Source organism: Cnephaeus nilssonii, assembly GCF_951640355.1.
Source record: "Cnephaeus nilssonii genome assembly, chromosome: 6".
Taxonomy (NCBI): Eukaryota; Metazoa; Chordata; class Mammalia; order Chiroptera; family Vespertilionidae; genus Cnephaeus; species Cnephaeus nilssonii.
The window spans coordinates 17,053,027-17,073,764 of NC_137077.1; positions in this window are offsets into that span (position 1 = coordinate 17,053,027).

Here is a 20,738-nt window from a genome sequence, read left to right on the forward strand (position 1 = left end):
TTTATGATGCAAAAGTTTTAAGCCATTTTAGGGAAAAAGAAAAACCTAATTTACAAGGATTTTCCAATGTAAATAAAAGTCAAAAGTGTTTTCTGAAATGGGGAACATTTTACTGAAAGTACTTTGACTTAAGGTATTCCAATCTAAATTTTGTTTTCAGATCTATTTGTTCTAATTCACAAAGCAAAGGTCTAAGAGCAAAAAACCAAATGGACTTAAGATTTTCTACTTAAAGGAGAGAAAAATCATATTTAAGAGAATTTCCCATTTTAGAAAGGGTTTTATCTAAGGGAATAGAGATATATTGTTCTCTGTCTTTATTTACTTAAACAATACTTAAAACTTTTAAGAAAATGAAGAGTCTATGAAAATTACCGTATGGAGGTTTTCAGTTGGCAAGAAGCTACCATTTACTGCTGGTGAGAGTTTTTATATGGAGTAGAGTCTGCAGGAATTTGAAAGCCTTTTGTGAGATCTTTTAAAATATGACAGATTGTTTTTTTCCAGGTTGGTTTCAGTTTCTCAGGTGTGATTATGTCCAAATTCATTCCCACCCTCTTCAAAATATCCTACTTTACTTTGTTCTTTGGCAAAGTATGTTACATTTCTTCATAAAAGACATTTCATCTACGTGCTATTAAATTAATTACAAAGAAGGCCATTCAACTGAGGTGTTTCTAATGCCTTGGCGGCTCATGTAGGCAAATCAAAACCTAAGCCTGTGAATGCCTCAAGGTTATAAAATTTAAACCTAAAGACAACTAGTTACAAACAGCCACCTAAGGGTTAAACTACAGCCAATCAATTCATTTCCTTTCTTTGCTTCTGCACCTTCCCAGATGCAAAAACGTCAAACCAGGGACTAGGGAACATCATGTACATTGATGACATTGTACAACAGATGCGATGACAATTAAACTGTAAGGCAATCTGCATCATCCACACACCATTCTCCTTCTTTTAGTTGCCAATATAAGACAATCTTATATAAATGTTGAAAACATTGCTTAATTCAAAATAGGAATCAACATAAATTCATATGTAGGCTTCCTTTTGGTGAAGGCAACGTGTAGTCACTTCTCTTCCTCCTCCTCCTCCTCCTCCTCCTCCTCCTCCTCCTCCTCCTCCTCCTCCTCCTCCTCCTCCTCCTCCTCCTTCTTCTTCTTCTTCTTCTTCTTCTTCTTCTTCTTCTTCTTCTTCTCCTTCTTATTTCCTTGGGCGATATTTTTTCTAATGGTGATGGGAAAAGAAAGCAAAATGGATGTTAGAGAAGAAACCAATTTTTTTTTTTTTTAACCAGAAAGTCATGGGTAAATAAAGTTAACTTTTAGAACTTTTATCCAGAACAAGGATGAAATGAGGGAAAGTGACTTAGGGTCTAGTGAGAACCACTCTAAATGCCATTGTAAAGAGACAAAAGAATTTTTATTATGCATATTATCTATAACCAGGTCATACCACATTATAAGCATTTTCTAAAGCAAAAGGGGAAAATGCAGGCTTTGGAACTTGAGATAAGTTTGCCTTTTATTTGGCAAATCACTTAATCTTTCTATGCTGAATTTCTTTATGGGTAAAATGAAGATCATTATAGTAGCTATACCCAAGGTTGTTGGGAGAATTAAATGCCACAAGGTACATAAACTCTTCATATGGCGCCCACCACATAGAAAGAGCTTAATAGATACTAGTCGCCATTATACTAAAATGTTTAGTAAAGAAGGAATTGTAAATATAAACTTAAAGCAGAGTGACTATAATGCATAATATGTTTAAAACATCAAGATAGTCTCTTTATAAAGGGTGTTGTCTTTATAGTTTCACTAGAGGCCTGGTGCATGAAATTCATGCACTGGGAGGTGGGGGGTCCCTCAGCCCAGCCTGTGCCCTCTCACAGTCAGGGACCCCTCACTCCTTACCGCCCTCCTGCTCTTTACCCCTTACCGCTCAGCTCACTGCTCCTTAGCACTGCCATCGAGGAGGGAGAGGTTCCCTCCACCACCGCTGCACTCACCAACTGTGAGCCCAGCTTCTGGCTGAGTGGCACTCCCCCTGTGGAGCAGGGGGCAGCTCCTGCATTGAGCGTCTGTCCCCTGGTGTTCAGTGTGCATCATAGCGACCTGGTCATTCTGGTCATTCCGCAATAACAGTCGTTTAGGCTTTTATTATATAGATTTTAGTGAATGTAAAACTATAAGGTTTACATGAGATCTCTCCTGACATTTTCCCCTTAGCACTGTATTTATAGAAATATATGTATATCTTCCATTATATATGTATGAAAATATAAATGTTAAGTTACTTAATTTACATGTCATTTACCACTGAGAATTTCAGGATTCTAACACTGAGAGCTGTGGTGGAACTCACACATAATAGCAATCTCTATATCAAAACACCATCTTCTAAAAGAGACCTGTTAAACAACAAAATTCAGCTGAGTCAATTTGAAGACCTAATTGGCTTTATTAAGCGATTCATGAATTGGGTAGCATCCCATCTAGCAACTAGAGGGTGTTCTGAGGGGTTGTGCAAAGTGGAAGGGTTTATAAGAGGAAGGGTGACACAAGGGAGTTATTAACAAAAGAAAAGAAAAAAACTGTTTAGACTAGGACTTCTTTTTGGGAGTAGGGAAGGGCAAATGTTTTTATTATGCATATTTCATCTCCTTTCTATGGGAAGGTGGTGGTAGTGGTGGTGGTAGTGTGTGTGTGTGTGTTGGGAGGGGGGGGATGGAGAGAGCTCATGTGACAGATGACCACATTGGTGTTGACCAGAAAATTCCAGACTGGATGATTGAAATTATATTTCTTGGAGAGATTAAAACAGCCATTAAGTTGGTTATTAAATCTAGGTTTGCTATCATGTACTTTAGCACAAGTGACTCCATTTTGGGCTTGTGGTCCTCTCTTTAACAGACCTCTAGCACCTTAGGAGAAGTAAGGCAAGAAATTACAAATCTCCCATCTACTCATAAAGGTTGTTTTGTTTGCTTATTTTGTTGGTCTTTTGTTTGAGAGGTTAGGAAAAGTTGTAGTAGAATTGGAGTATGGGGCAAGAAATTTGGAGCAAGTATGTTAAATAGAATAACATTATTTCATCACAGCAATTCTTTTGATGAAATTAATTAAAAACTCATCTGCACAATTAACTGATAGAAGATTTAATTTTGAATCTGGCTTTAAATCAACTAAAAATATACTAAATTGCAAGTCAATTCCAAATTCTAATCAAACTTCTTTAAGAATCTGAATCATTTCCTAATTTCTATGACAACCAACTCATGCTTCTTTCTATCACATATGAAGCTTAGAATGACACCAACCCAAATCAATGCCATCTTTAATAATAACAACTTAAGATTTTAGATTCCCTTAATATATATATATATATATATATATATATATATATATATATATATATATATATATATATATATATATACTGGAGGCCTGGTGCATGAAATTCATGCACGGGGGTGGGGGAATATCCCACCTGCACCCTCTCCAATCTGGGACCCCTGCACCCTCTCCAATCTGGGACCCCTGCACCCTCTCCAATCTGGGACCCCTGCACCCTCTCCAATCTGGGACCCCTCGGGGGATGTCCAACTGCTGGTTTAAACTGACAGTTGGACATCCCTCTCACAACCCAAGACTGCTGGCTCCTAACTGCTCGCCTGCCTGCCTGCGTGATTGCCCCTAACCATTTCTGCCTGCCAGCCTGATCACCCCCAACGACCCCCCCCTGCCAGCCTGCTCGCCCCCAACTACCTTCCCCCCTGCCGGCCTGGTCACCCCCAACTGGCCTCCCCTCCTGGCCTGATTGCCCCTAACCACCTTTGCCTCAGCCCCGCCGCCATGGCTTTGTCTGGAAGGACATCTGGAAGGTCTCCCAGTCTAATTAGCATATTACCCTTTTTGTGTGTGTATATATATATATCTTAGAATTGTAAAGTTTGTTTGTAAACTGAGGTCACCTGAGTATGAAGACCAAAATTTCAGTAGGAAAATATCAAATTTTATTGGGTTTTATTCAACATTTTTTCTCTAGGCTAATCTATTTCTTCCTTAACCTTCCTCTTTGTTCTCCCCACTTACTTCAACTCTCACATCTTCCCTTTAAGCTATGATTGCTGAGTTGATCCAATTCAATAGTATTCATTGAGTACCAGGCTCTATAGAAGTTTTGGAGATGTCTAGATGAAAAGACAGAGACAATTCTTGCCCTCACAGAGCACACACTAGGTTGGTGAAGACTAATCAAGAAGGAATTACAGTGTAATGGGGTCAGGACTCTGATAGGGAAAATGCACTGCTATGATAATGCCACTCAAGTCCTACTTCCTTGAAGCGGTCGATCAGATGCCTGTGTTAGAAAGACCTTGCCCCATCTCTTTGTACTTTAAAACCTTGAAGACACAAGCAGTTCCTGTACTCATTTCTCTCTCATTAGTTGGTTCAAGACCCTAGGCACGGAGATGATTTTCTGTGTACATGTAGCACTGGTGATTGTGGCAGGATAGTAAGAAGCTAGGAAAATTCTTGGGCACGTGGAATAGGGAAACTGAGAGAAGAAAATTAAACAAGGCCAAATAGTTTGGGCAGCTTGCAGCCAGCTTATGAATTGCAAGACATATCATCTGCAATCAAGGACGCTTGAGAATAAATGGTTAATACCTCTCCTCCCTAACCAGAGAATACATAGCTTAAATCACCCTGGCCTGTGAAAATAGAGAACAAAGACTCCAGCTAAACCCAAGGCAAATATCACTTGAGGGATGCTAAGGCTGGAGGAGGGTAAGGGGGAAAGAAGGGAGAGCTATATCTCACCCACTGAACAAAGAAGTCAGCTGTTTAAGGACTTGTCAAACGAGATGGTCAGGTTTATGTACAAATATCCCAAGATAAACCACAACAATGCAAAAGGGGACTTTGAAACCTAATCTATTGCCCAAGATATCCGGCAGAGGAACCTTGAAATCTGTATACAGAAGGGTATAAAACTCCTTGAATCCCCACTGGGCACATGCTCAGATTAGCTGGGTGCCTGCTTGTGCTATATGCCAAGTGTATTTTTTAAAAAAATATATTTTATTGATTTTTCACAGAGAGGGAGAGCGATAGAGAGCTAGAAACATCGATGAGAGAGAGACATCAACCAGCTGCCTCCTGCACACCCCCCACCGGGGAATGTGCCCGCAACCAATGTACATGCCCTTGACTGGAATCGAACTTGGGACCTTCCAGTCCGCAGACCGACGCTCTATCCACTGAGCCAAATCGGTTTCGGCGCCAAGTGTATTTTTAAAATTTATTTTATTGTTGAGAATATTACAGATGTCCCCCCATTTCCCTGCTTTGTTCCCCTCCACCCATCTCACATCCTAACCCAGGCCTTCACCTGTCTATTGTCTGTCCATGGGCTATGCATATATGCTTATACATTCTCTGGTTAATCTCTTCCTGCCCTTCTTCCTGCCTTCCCTCTGAAATCTGTCAGTGTGTTTCATGCTTTCATGTCTGTGGTCTTCTGTTTATCAATTTATTTTGTTTCTTAGATTCCACATATAATTGAGATCTTGTGATATTTATCTTTCTCTGACTGGCTTATTTCACTTAGCATAAAATTCTCCAGAGCCATCCTTCTTTTTTACAGCTGCATAGTGTTCCATTGTGTAAATGTACCACAGCTTTTGATCATCAGTAGATAAGTGGGTAAAAAAGCCAAGTGTGTTTTTAATAAATGTGCTTGCCTTGCTTCCTTAATAAATTTGCTTGCTTTGCTACAATGCTGCTGTCACTTGTCTGAAAACATCTGTGCCAGACTGACAAGAACCAAGGAGGGACAGTCTTCTACGCACCCCTGTGACTAAGGGGACTGTTCCATAACAATGTTGGTGGGTGGTGAGGAGGCTTGGGTTTGTCACTGGAAGCCATCTTGCTTTCTGAAATAATGATGGTCCCACATTAGCTTGCCAAAAAAAAGGTGCCATTTTTTTTTTTTTACCCCTGTTTGTCAGCACTTCTTTAGCCTCAATATCTGAAGAGGAAAAAACTGAGTTTGGCTCAGCCTCACAAATTACTGGCAAAATTGTCAACATGCTGTAACACATTTTATGAAGAGAGCTGGAAAAATAGAAATATGATTTTTCTTTGTTTATTTTAATTCATTTTCAGAAATATATAGGGCAGTCAGCTAACACAGATGAAGCTAGAAATTAACCTATAATTTCAGTTGTAAAGGTTACATTTAAAAGCATATATGGGACATTCAGTAAGTAAATAATACAGCAGATAAGGTATTGGATTAACAGGGACATCTAGAACTAGCTGGACTCTAACAGAAATTAATGGAGTATTTCAAAACACACCAAATTCAGAATTCCTTGGCCTCTCATGTCTCCTGAGCTATCTTCACTTCTTACCATTAGCCCTTTCAAAAGAGTATAGATTTTCTGACCATATAAATACTCATGTCTCCCTCCCTGTGTATCTCTTTCTAAGAAAAACCAACAAAAAACCAACAGTATGACAAAAAGTTTCATGGCACACCTAGTAGAACATAAAAGCTGAAAGTTTTGACACAATGGATTTTGTGCCCCAGAGCAACATACTTCATTTCCTTGACCATCAGTTTGTTTCCTGACAGGGCTTTCTGCCACCGAAACTCCTAAGTCACATAACCCCCATCCTATCTTTCAGGCAGATTTTTACATGTTGTTTTATATTTTTATTTTAGTGAAGGTGAACATATTTACAAGGTTTACATAAAATCACTTAGTAGGTACCATCTGCATTAGAGATTGCTGATTGTCCCACATAATCTATATTTCCTTTCTCTAATTTCTAGTAAGACTTATGGTCACTGCATAAAAAACAGCATTTCCCAGCTTCTCTTGCAGATCTTGGCATATGTATAAGTCTTGACCAGTGTGATTCATTCATTCATTCATTCATTCATTCAACACATAGTTATTGAGTACCTACTGTAGTCTGAGCTTTAGGGAGATAGCAGTGAATAAAACAAACAAAAAGCTCCAATGATCCTTAACCCCTAAGGAGTTTATAATCAACTGGGAGATAAGTTAAAATGGTATTATGTCATCATAAAGCAAGGTAGAAGGATAGAGACTGACAGAAGAGGTGGGTGTTGCTTCATCTCCATAAAGTTGAGCACAAATTAGAGATTGGGGTGAAGGTTAGCCTTCGATTCAGGGGTTCTTGTGGTGACTAATATAAACAGGTTAAATCTCATGCTGAGCTAATGACAGGGAAGACAGGGGCTGTGAGACCATGAATGCTGACATAGAGGAGAGAAAAGTGTAGCTAGAGCACACAGAGTCCTGTGGCCCCCTGTTTACTCCTGCCAATAGTGGTGTGCAGTGAGGACTGGAGCAGAGTCATCGGGAGCATACTGAGCTTCCCCTGACTCCTGCTGCTCCAGGTAGTGGGGGTAGAGGAGCGCAGGCATTCTTGGCTGTGAGGGACACAGAAGTGTCAGGAGGCAGCTTCTAAAAACTTCCTTTCAACATCATCTGCCGGGAGCCCTTTGTCCTTTATTCTTTACCCTTTCATCCATCCTTGTGGAACAGAGATCTGATGGCAGGATTTCTGGCAGCCACCTTCTATCATGAGGACAGGACCATCCTCTAGGGAGTGGCAGCAACTTGATTCCTGAGGACTTTAAAGAATAGAGTCACCGTGCTGGCCCTGGATGATTCACTTCATTTACTTGAGAAAGAAACAAGCTCTCCTCTTGTTATTTGGAGTTTATATTACTTTTTAGCTACTTTCAAATTATAGTACAGAGGTACAAGACCTAACCATTTTTCCTGGAATGTTTTATTTGGAGTTGATAATGTAGTAAGTTGGACACTTCATTCGGAATCTCATTTTTCTTATTTATAAAATGAGGATAATCCGACTCAATATTTCTGGTAGAGAAAAGAGCAAGTACAAAGATACAGAGATGAGAGTGAGTATGTCCAGTTTGCAAAGTTGGAAGTTGCTCAGTATATCTGCAGTGTAGCCATTCAAACATTCAACCAATATTTGTTGAGCTGATGCCCCACTAGTGTGCCAGGGCATCCTAGCTAAGAACTACTGACCAACAGCTCAGCTCCATGGCATGGCACATGACTTCTCCAGGTTCTGGTGGCCAACACTTGTTTCCAGCCTTGCCTTTCACTGCTCTTCTTCACTCCCATTACCCTCCAGACAAACCGAGCTGCTTGCTGTTGTTTTATATTCACTCATTATGTCTTTATACTTTAATTCATGCTATTCCTTCTGCCCAGAATGACAACCCACAGCCCCAACTTTGCCTGTATAACCCCTACATTATCCACACATAATTTCAAATGCAATTCGAGTGTTGCCTCCTCTAAGTAGGCTTTTTTGATAACACCCATAGTATTGACCTGTACTACCTATAGTGGGTTGAATGATGGCCCCATCCTAGAACTTGTAAATATGACCTTATTTGGAAAAAGACTATTTGCAAAGAATCTTGAGATAAGATCATTCTGGTGTATCTGCATGGGCACTAAATTCCATGACAAGTGTCCCTAGAAGGGACACACAGAGGAGAGACAGATGGAGAAGAGGATAAGATGGTGTGAAGAGGGGGGCCGAGATTAGAGCTATGCAGCTACCAGCCAAGGAATGTGCTGAGCTCCCAGACACAGGAAGAGGCCAGGAGGCAGTCTCCCTTAGAGACTTTGTAAAAAGCGTGTCCCTGCTGACACCTTGATTTCGAACTTCTAACCTCCAGAACCGAAACTGTGAGAAAATAAAATTTCTGTTGTTTTAAAACAGTAGGAGTGTGGTGATTTGTTACAGCAGCCGTAGGAAACGCGGCCTTTAGAATTACATATAAAAATTGTCTTTCGATTCAATTATTTGTCCGTGGCTGTCTCTCCATGTAATACAGAGTCAAGCTCCTTGGGAAGAGGCAGCGTGTCTTCGTCACCTGTTTCATCCTGTACCTGGCCCAGCCATGACACGTGGTTTTCATTTGTTAAATAAATGAAAAAAAATGGATAAATAAATAAGAATTAAATGTTTCCATGTTTTGACCACAATGTGTTGAAAAACAAAATGTGTTTGTTTGTCTGAAAGACACTTGTTTATAAACGTTAGGTTCTCCTGGCCCCACTGTCCATGTGGTCCCGAGCGTTCTGGGTGTCTTGCTGGGTTTTATTTAGCATCAGACCCAATCGAAGGAAATTAGATGCTCATACCTTTCCTCGCTTCCTGGGGTTTCACCTTCCTTTTGTATAAATCCCTCCCACTCTCACAGCAAGGCAGTGCCTGCATGTGCCCTGAAAGTGTTGAATTCAGCACCATGTGGGAGCCAGGTCCAGACAGCTATTCTGTACCATCTTTCTTTCTTGAATGCAAATGTTCAGCTCTGGCATGGACTCGATGTGGAGATGGATGTATATTCACTCGAATGTGTTTTTCCAAATGTGTGACATTTTCACTGCACGATGAAAGGGACCTCAAACCACACCCTGAGTGCCCCCAGCCAGGGTTCATAATTAGGTTTCTCACCTGTCGACTCTAATTGGCTCAGGCTGACTCACTCACTATGGTATCTGCTTGAGTTTGATGTTTTCTGGAACTTCATTTTCATCGATTTGAAAAGCCAGACTGAAAGACTAGGGGACAACTGGACACAACTCATATGTAAAGGAAATATACTCACTGTTCACCAGTGGGGCAGCAGCTTACAGGCAGGGGTGGTGAGGAGAGCGCAGCATTCTCATTTAGCTGTGCCTGTGGTTTCCATTTCACTGGGGCTATGTTTATACTGCCTCTCAGTTTTCTAGATTATCTCTGCAACTCACACTCAGCTATTTATTGAGCACCTACTACATGACCAGGCCCTAGCCCAGATGCTGGGGACACAGCCATGCATGAAATGAGAAATAGTTTCTGCTCTTATGGAGTTTACATTCTAGTGCACTTGGTAAATTATAAAAATATAAAAATACAAACAAATTTAGTGACTATTTTTCATACCTTATTCAGGTATGGCTCACCCACTAAGGCTTTCTTGTTAATATTAAAATGGATTCACCAGTGATTCATAAGAAGCCATAACGGGCAGAAGGAGAGACGCTAAAATCAAGTACATATCTGTTTGTCCCCTTTAGTGATTTCATTTGGGCTTGCTAGACACGTTGCTTCTAATACAGGCTTTGTTTGGCATCTGTGGTTTCTTTCCATGGTTGAGTGCCTGAAAGGAGGACTGTCATTGACTCTTGTTTTGTCAGAGCATAACACATTTGAAAGTCAGCATTGGAAGAGTCATTGGGAAGTTTTTTTGTTTTTTGTTTTTGCACTGCCTACTGTGCTAAACTTAGTTAAAATTAGTAGGCATTCATTTCTGGAAGCTTCTTTTTTATCAATGATAAGAAAAATGGGGATAAAAAGCATAGGTTCAAGTCTCCCATCTGACACATTAAAGGGAAATGATTTTGACTAAAAGATGAATTTGGGGGTTAATATTTGAGGGGACACTGGCCAGACATGTGATATGACCTGAAACATCAAGGAAAAGCAAAGTGGTAGATACAATTCATAAATCAAAAACAAAACAAACAGCCCCAACACCAAACTGAAAAAAAATGCATGCAAGTTCATGGTAATTTGTATCATATATATTACGTAAAGTGAGGCAGCATGATGGAGTAGAAATAGTTGGCCTGTGGAATCAGACAAAGGTTAATTGTAATTTCCTCATCTGAAAAATAAAATAGTAATTACCACACACGGCACTTTTCTCAGATTTCACACTCATTCTCTTGGTTCAAACTCACATCCCTCTATAAGGTAGTTATAATTACAATGCAGAAGATTAATTTTATGTTTAAATGAGAAAAGATACAAAAAGCTTCTATGAAAACACATAATAAGTTTTGTTAAAATATTACCATTGTATTTTAGACAATTCTGCTTAAACCTAAGCTTGCCACTTCTCTAATATGTGAATTTTCAGGCCCAAACTTAATCTTTGTAAGCTTCAGTTATATCTCCATCATAGGATTTTCAACATACTGAACAATTTAACACATGTAAAGAATCTAGAATATTTCTGGAGCATAGAAGATGATTAATAGAAGTTATTTCCCCAATAGCAATCTAAGCATGGTGGACTAGAATGCATTTATTTCTCCATACTCCCACGATTGATCTACAGCAGTGCTATCCAATCCTATATAATACAAGGCTAATATGCAAATTGACCAAACGGCAGAACAACCGGTGGCTGTGTAACACACTGACCACCAGGAGGCAGACGCTGAATGCAGGAGCTGCCCCCTGGTGGTCAGTCTGCTCCCACAAGGGGAGCACCACTCAGCCAGAAGCTGGGCTCACGGCTGGCGAGTGCACCGGTGGTGGCAGGAGCCTATCCAGCCTCCGCAGCAGCGCTAAGAATTTCCAGCAGTCGGACATTCCCCGAGGGCTCCCGGACTTCGAGAAGGTGCAGGTCAGGCTGAGGGCCTCTCCCCACCCCATGAATGCATGAATTTCATGCACTGGGCCTCTAGTAGAAATATGAGACACACATGTAATTTTCAAATTTTAGTGGCCAAATTAAAAAAGTGAAATTAATTTGAACAAGATATTTTATTTAACTTAATTTATCCAAAATATTATTTCAAAATATGATTTCATGAAATCAACATGAAATATTGATCAGATATTGTTCATTTTTTATTATTAAGTTTTTGAAATCTGGGATATATTCTACACTTACACCTCATCTCAATTTGGACACTAAATTTTCAATGAAAATACTTGGTCTGTATTTATATTTCTTGAAATTAGTAGATAATGTTGAATCACATACCCACATTATTCCTTAAACACTTTCCAGTAAGTGAATCGAGTATCAGCTTCTAAATTAATTGATTAAATTTTAAATTAAATGTGTTGGGGTGACATTGATTAATAAAATTATATAGGTTTCCAGTGTAAAATTCTGTGATATATCATCTTTATATTACATTGTGTGCCCACCACCCAAAGTCAAATCTCTTTCAAGTTAAAATTAAAATTTCAGTTCCCCTGTCACACAAGGCGTATTTCAAGTGTTTGATAACCACATGTGACCAGTGGTAACTCCATTAGGAAGGGTGGATCTATATATTTCTACATAATCAGACAAGAGTGGGAATATAATAAGAACTTGAACCTTTGAATTAGGCCTCTTAGTTTGAGTGAAGAGCTGTAGGTGTCACTGGGACTCCTGTGTATAATGAAACATAAAATGATGCCCATTTTTGTGAGGTTTTGAGGTTAGGGCTGATGTTGGAAGCAGTCCTGGATCCTACTGGTCAGTGCTGGAAAGAATGCTCCAGCCAGGCTAGATGAGGCCTGACTAAAATTCAAGAGAACCAGATGGACTCAGTAACTCATATATAGAAGGCTGAAGTGCATTTGTAGGGCTGTTTCCCAAACATTTAGTTGGTAAGAAATAAGGAAATGTCCATAATCCTAAAACTGATAATAAAAAGGGGAAATAAACTCTAAGGTTTTCCTTTTTAGGTTTTATTATCATATAGGAAAAAAAATCCTAGAAAACTTTGGAGGCATCTGGGTAAGCAGTGAATTCAGGAAAAGCAGATTAATTCTCTGGGACAGTGGTCAGATATTACTTGAGATACTACACTGTCCTTAGCCCTTCTTACACTAACTGGTGGTGAAATTCAAAGAGAAAGGTAGTTAAGAGTAAGAATTTTCAACTGCGATAAAGGAAAAGACTTGCAGCTTGGAATAAAGAGCCTGAAGAGGTCGTAGTAGTCCGGGGCAAGCATGCCATGGGTGTAATCATACAGCATCAATGCAAATAGTTGACATCAAAGAGGCATCATGATTTAGAGTAATAATATTACTGCTTTTGTTGACTCAAAAATAGCCTGATATTAATATAACTTTACAGTAAGTAATGAGAATTAACGGGCAAAGGGAGCAATGGTAGTTTCATCTTGTGGTTCCTTTAAAATGAAAAAGGACAGGTAGATAGATACCCACTCTACTTGTAATAGAAAAGAGATACAGTCCACTGCACATAGATGCCACCAGGGGGTTCAAATTATAATTCTTCCAATTTTTAAAAACAGGTTGTTAAAATGTGTATAAATATTTTTTTCTAAAAATAGGGCCAAACCCAAAATTACAATCAGAACAGATTTGAAATTTTTCCAGTGTTTACAGCAAATTTATTATAAATGCATACTCCCAAGTTATTTTTGAATATGTATTCTAGAAACATGATTGAAATTTAAAAGTCCTCATTTATTACCATTAATACATAATAACTTTATAATCTTTTTAATTAGAGCAGCATGTTGTAGTAAAAAGAGATTGAACTCTGCCAGTTATTAATTGGGCAATCTCTCTGAAATTCTTTCTCACATTTCAATTTTTAATTAATTCATGCACAGCATTAACAGATATTTACTGAACCCCAACTCTGCCCTGTCTTTGTGGTAGATATAAGATATGTAAAGTTGAAGACAGAGTTGCTCCCCTCATAAAGCTCACAATCCTGAGAAAACCCAGACATACGAACCAACATCTCCAGGCCAATGCTATAATAACTATTATGAGAAAACACCAAAGATCATGGAAATGAAGGAAGGAGACTTAAGACACTGTGGCCAAGACAGATGATACCCGGTTGGGGAAGCATGTCCCGGAAGAGAATTGCTAAGCTGAAATTTGAAGTTGGAGTAGAGTTTGGTGTATGACTAGGGGAGACATTCTTACAGAAAGAGCAGCAAGCACAAAACACAGAGCCATGAGACAGCAAGGAATATTATGGAATTATGACATTTGGTTAGGGGGAGTTGTGAAGTTCAAGGTGAAAAGTGGCAAGAGGTAAGGCTGGACCAATGGAAGTGAGATAATGAGGAACCTCGTATTTATACTGAAAAGTTTATATTTTATCCTGGAGGCAATAAACAATCATTGTAGGATTCTTAGCAGAGGAGAACAGATTTGTGTATTCTGAGGTATTAGGGGTCTGAATTTCCAACATGTCTTTTGGGAGGGACACAATTTAACCCTTAATAGGTGGTTCCAAAGATAGAGAATACAGAGAGAGAGTTGATTGGTTAAGCCTGGTGGTGGGGAAAAGGAAGATGTGTTTGCTTTTAAACATATTAAAAGTAAGTTGCCTGTGGAGTACTTAGGAGACATTGTTATCACATACTTGGTTAAATGGAAATGGAGTTCAGGAATGGGCCTGGGTTGCAGACAAACATGTGGGTGTCATGAGCATCTAGGTAGTAACTGACAATGTGAGCATTGATTTGGAAGATAATGTAAGGAAGAAAATGGAAGGGGCAAGAACAGAGTGAGAGAGACTTCAATGTTTAAGGGAGAATAGAAAAAAAGGAGAACAGAAAAGTCTTGAGGAGGAGAAACCAGAGATGGAAAAAATGTCAGGTGAAACTTTTTCTGATGGAAGTGACTCAAAAGTTGCTCTAGTTGGTTTAAGCAACTAAAAGGAATATACTAGATCACACAATCCAAAAGTCCAGAGGTAGAATTCAGCCTAGGCTAAATTCAGACATAACTAATCACAATATGGTCTTTCTTCTTTCATTTCTACTTCCTCCTCTACTTTGGCTTTATTTAGAAACTCTAGACAGTTTCAAAATGCTGTCAACTTCTATGGTTTTGCTGAAAAAAGGGATCTCTCAGTTGTCCCAACAGAATTCATGGGATTGCATGCCATTTGTTCTGATTGGACCATTTACCTGTCCCTGGACCAATCACTGTGGCCAAAACAGATGATACCTGATTGGTTAGGCCTGAGTCACATGCCCAGTTCAGTCACTGGAGGTACATTCAGTAACACTGAAGGTGAAGGAGAGAGGAATATCTCCCTAGAGCAAAGCCAAGTGCCATTACCAGAATACAATTCTGGGTGACAAAACAACAACTTTGTCCATTACAAAATGCAAGGGAAGTGGGAGTTGGAAGAATAAAAGATTCATCAACAGTGTGGAATACTCCTGAGAAGTCCAGTAAGGATAAGGATTTTGACAATGGGGATGTCATTGTTGACTTTTGCAAAACTATGATAGAAGGGTGGATGTCAGGTGTCAGGTAGCAACAGGTTAAGATTTTAAGATTTGGAAAAAGAAAGATGTCTTTTTTTTTTCTTCAAATTTTAAACCACTAAGTTTGTAATAATTAGTTATAGCAGCCATAAGAAACTATTACAGCCGTAGAAATGAAATCGTGTGTGTTTCACTAAGAGATTTGAACATTTTGTTCTTCCTAATTTTCCAAATTTAAATAAAAAATCCAGTACTCTGCTAGAACACTGTAGAAATGAGCAGACTTATGTCTTTTTATACCAGGACCCTGTAAGAATAGTTCAACGTTTTTTAAGTCAAATATAAAATCAACCTGGTGAGGTAAGCATGACTCCCATATTTAAAACTCTGTATAAGATCACCAAGGTTCAGGCAAAGCTGATTGATTTGATCTTATTACTGGTACCCATGGAGGTACTTCTATCATGAGAACATCCTTTTATGTAACAGAAACAAGATTGTCTTGTTGCCTCTTTTAATCTCAGAGCTTAGATAGTCCTGTATCATTTTCTTGTTTTGAGGGTCACTTTTCAAGACAAGAGCACAGCTGTATGAGAGGCTTCCTTCTTTGGAAATATAAAAATAGCACAACTTTTTATTATATCTCAGTTTCATTACAGGGCAATTTTAGGTTGACCCAGGCTGTGTGATTGAGTAATGTCTAATCATCGTGTGCAGAGCTAAGAGCCTGACTCTCCTTCAACTGGAAAATTTGCAGACAAATATTTATTTTATGAGGATGCTTCCTCTTCCCCATTGAGCTAATAGCATATAGCGAATGCTGGCTGAATTGCAGTACCCAAGGCAATATCCAGGAACCACTTACATTTCCTGATTTTTATTATTTACTGTGGGTACATGCATTGCATTATTTACTTGCACCCACATTTCATAGATAATTGCCCAACTGTAAATTCCTAAGCCACCAAATAGCTGTACATTTAAACTGTGCAACCCTCCTCCCCGAAGAAAATGTTGTGGAAGTGTTCACCTTTAGAGACAGCAGGCTTAAAAATAGCCTGGAAAGACTCCCTGACAAGTGTCATCTTCAACCCATATGAGAAACTGCTACATTACCATTATTGCACCTATAACACACATGTCCTGCTATTGGGGCTTTATGTGTTTACAGTTTTTGTTTAGAACTCATACTCCCTCTAAACTCATAATCTAAATCTTCTTCTACACCTACCTCCCAATAATAATGACTGGCATTGTCTCCAATTCATAATAATCCATGGCTTCCATGTTTTGAATGCTTCTTTGTGTTAAGATCTGTTCACAGGTTATCTCTTTGTCATCCTCATCACAGTACTGTGAGGTGGATATTAGCAAACCCATTTTACAGATGATTAAATGGAGGCTCATAGAAGTGCAACGTTTTGCAGATATTCATAAAGCTAATCAGGCACTAAGACATTATCAGTCAGAACTCTTCACCTTGACTCTACATCGCCTTCCTCAGTATTAGTAGCATAGAATAAGTAAGGAATGGATGGCTAACTTCTTAAAATCCACCTATACAACCTTTAAAATAGGAATAAATGTTGCATTTAAAATTTAAAAGAATGACTTCATGTTAGAGAGTTGAGTCCATTAGCATTTCCTTATCATGCAATAATGTAGACAGTCCAGAGCTAAGGGTTGTCTTGTTGAAGGCCCAATTTAATTTTTGCCAAATTTCTACAGCAATCTAATGCAGTGTCTTTTCTGGAGAAGAAGGTTGGGGAAAGCTGGCAGTTGCTGGCAGAAGGGCTCTGGATTTGCAACTCGGGATTTGACTTTTACTAACCTTCTTAAAGTGGGGACTTCTAGGCCTTTCCCTCCAGCAAGCGATTGAGATGAAAGGATGGCAGGACTTGCCTCATGGGTATGTGACCAGTACAGTGGCATAGGCCCCCACACTCAGATGGGGGCTACACTCTTGGCATTTAATGCTCTATGGTTACCATCTTGAAATTCTTAATAATTTTTTTTTTAATTTGTGTTTTATAAGTGAAGTTTGGTGACAATGAAGCAGGAGCTGGGGCTTGGAATCCTGGCTCACAAACAGGCTTATTTACCCTAGACTAGATCTTGGCTGCTGACCCTTCCTCCCTGGGGTTGTGGTTGGCGGGCTTCAGTGCAGATAGAAGAGTCAGGGTCCAGAGTGGACCACATGTGCTGAATTATGGGTGGTCCTGGGTGCTGGTGAATACCCTTGCATGTGAGTAGCTCCATGACAGAGAATGAGAGGTTAAATAACAAATTAAGAAAATACTGTGATAGCTCGAGAGAGACTACAGAAGGATGGCAAAAGCTTTTTACCTGGTTTTTATTGAAGGGGCCTCACATTTTCTTTTCTTACTGCAACTGACAAATTATGTAGCTATCTATCTCTGAAGGAGCATTCAGATCTTTTGAAGGGAAAATATAGCTGCCAAAGCTTACTGAATGGTATGTACTTTAACTTGTCAGTCCTTTTTTTGGTAAAGATTGTCTAGATGACTATCAAACCCCCTTTCTTTACTGGACACTTTTTACAGGAAGTTATTGTATTTCCCAGCCTCTTTTGTAGTTAGTTCTGGCACATGAACTGTGGAGTCAGGTGTGGCCTGGCCATGAGAAGTCCCACATGATCCTTCTCATCCTCTCTTTTCACTCAATGACTGGCTGGTTGCAAAGGGCCCAGCAAGGGAGTCCAAGGATCCCTAGAAGATGGATTGCCGCAAGATGAAAGGAGATAGGATCCTGATATAACCCCTGGAAGGCTGTGTGTTAGAAATACAAACTGATTGTATTAAGCCATTGAGAATTTGGGGTTGTCAGTTATGGAAACAGTGTAATGTACCAATTAATATTTTTAGCAGAAGGTATATATATGTATATGCAGGGCTTACAAGATATAGCCCTTAAGCCAAATTGGGCCACCCCTTTTTTTTTGTAAATAAAGTTTTATTAGAAACACAGCCCTGTCCATTTGCTTATTAATATTGTCTATGGCTGCTTTTACTCTATAGTGGTGGAGTTGAGTAGTGTGACAAAAACAGTATGTCCTATAAATCCTAAGATATTTACTATCTGGCCCTTTAAAAAACAAAACAAAATACAACCTTTGCAAACTGCTGGCCCTATGAATTACCACAGATGGGGTGGCTGCACTGACTTTCTCTCTATGATGACTTGAATGAGGCTTTTTTAGATAAATAATGATATATTCTGGGAAATATGATTTCGGTTCTTACTGTTTCTCATTTCTACCACTCGAGTAAGTTGTTTTGAAAAGAGTTGTGAGACTAAATCCAAGAAAATTCTTGCTATTGTGCAGTTGATCATGATAATGATAAGAATAATGCTAATAGTTAAAATGACAACTGCTAAAACATTCATTGAGCTATATAGCCAATGTGTTAAATGTCATATGTGTGTTATTTGATTTAATTCTCACAACACCCTGTGAGATAGGAATAATCATTTTATTGAGAAAGAAAAGGAAGCTCAGAAAGGTTAATGACTTACCCAATATCACTGTTGAATCTACCTTTCCAATCTAGAACAGCCTCTGGCACAGAGTAGAAGCCCAATAGATATATGTTGAATGGATAAGTAACTGATCAAATGTAATTGTTTTATAAACTCTGAAGTGTAAAAAACTTAGGTGTTGGTTATATAGTCATTAAAAAGATGATAACTCAGATTTATATTTATTAATAGAACCAGTTTGGGTTATAGAATAACATGTAGTATATGATTACTAACATTTCTTTTTAATTTGTAGAAATTATTAAAATATTCAAAATTATACTTGAAATGCTGGGGGGAAAGTCTAGGGGCTTATGGAATATTTATTAGTAAAACTATAATCTTACAAAAATTGAAATTTTGTGCACATTTAAAATCAAGTTTTCTGCTGAATTTTTTAACCATACAAATGGAAATGCTATGTTTTCTTCTAAAATGACTCACCCACAAAAATAGTGGTATGGTGGGATATAAAATAATTTTATGGATAGCAGCAAATCTTTGTGGAATCAGATCTTAATCTTTTTATGAAAACATGGGACATGCTTCTAGATGCTGATTAGGTATATGCAGAAACTACAGAGAATAGTAAGTATTCTAGTCATCTGTTCTAATTAAAATTTAAATTGAAATCTGGGTTCTAATGAAGAGAAGCTTAGTGCTGGTCCTGTGGGAACTCTTCAGAGGGTAAGAGGAAAAATGCGCAAAGGCAAATAAAGATTTCACGCAGACATTTTCTTCTCATGTGTTTTATTTGAACATAAAATTTCTATTTTATATAGGAACATGTCTTTCCTTGATGGAAGCCAAACACTGTTCTTTTGACATGGACATTCTTAAAGTTATGTCATATCCCAATAGCACAGACCCAACTGTGTCATTGTGGACACATTGGCATTATCCTTCTGACACCATGTCTCAGGGAAATTAGGTGACAGCTCAGTTCTACCCGAGAATTGAATTCATAACTACCAATTTGGGGCATGTGATCTGGCTGAGACAAGGCTCAATGTCAAAGGTTACTGCTGTGTTGAAGAAAAAGAAATGTTGGTTTGCTAAAGGTATAATAAAGAAAGAATAAAACTTAAAACTGCACACAATTTTTATTAGGCAATTTTAAAAATTAATTCTGTATGTCAAATTATTTTGCAATGTCCCTTTAAGAGGTATGTGTTAACCACCACACACAAGCATATACCCAGAGAATGCATTCAACGAGATAATTTATTCAAAACATTGATAAGAAATAAAATGAACAAAATAAAGACATTTCAAAGGAAAGGTGTAAAAATGATGATTTCTAACTAAATGTGTTATTGTCATAAACACAACATAAATGTAGGAAATGGAAAAATTGAAAAATCAATTTTAGTGTTTTAAAAGAGTTATATTCATGTCGCTTCAAAAACAAGGCATTTGAATCAAATTCCACTATTTTTTTTAAACCTTGAGCTGCATTTGTTGCTAAAACATGACACTAAGCATGTCATCCCTCTGTCTTAGAGAATACTTCCTGCCATATTTCTCTACAGTTATTCTCTTGAGTTAATTGGGGAAGTGAAATTAATTCTCTATTCAGGATGCCTTCTCAGTCAAGAACAAAGGCATTTCACCTAAAGCGGAAAACCTGAAGGCAGAAGTGGTTCTAGAAAGGTAATAAACACTGCGCTAGGGCATCTTTCTCTGGCTGTGAGCATTCCACAGATGAAAGTTAGCAACTGTCTGTCAGACACTGGGAGTGGGAGCTTGCATGCCTGGGAGGGAGCTCACAGCTAATCTATGGTGAACAATATGCGGCATTTCCTCCTGTACCTCCTTCGGTTACTTTGCGGAGAGGGGGCTGGGAGAGGACCATGTCCCCAGCAGCACATAAAGGAAGCACATGCTGAAAAAAAAAAAAAAACCAGCACAAAATAACAAGGGCAGATTTGACCGGGACAACCAGTGGAGTTTGATTAAAATGTACCAAAATTGTAATTTTTCCTTCCCTGTGTAACTGTGAGACATAGTCAATGTTGCTTAATGTCAATGCTGTTAATGAAGTTGTCAGGCATGCCACTTTCATTGAATACCAACTTTACGAAGAAACTGATACTACAATTACCTCCAGCTC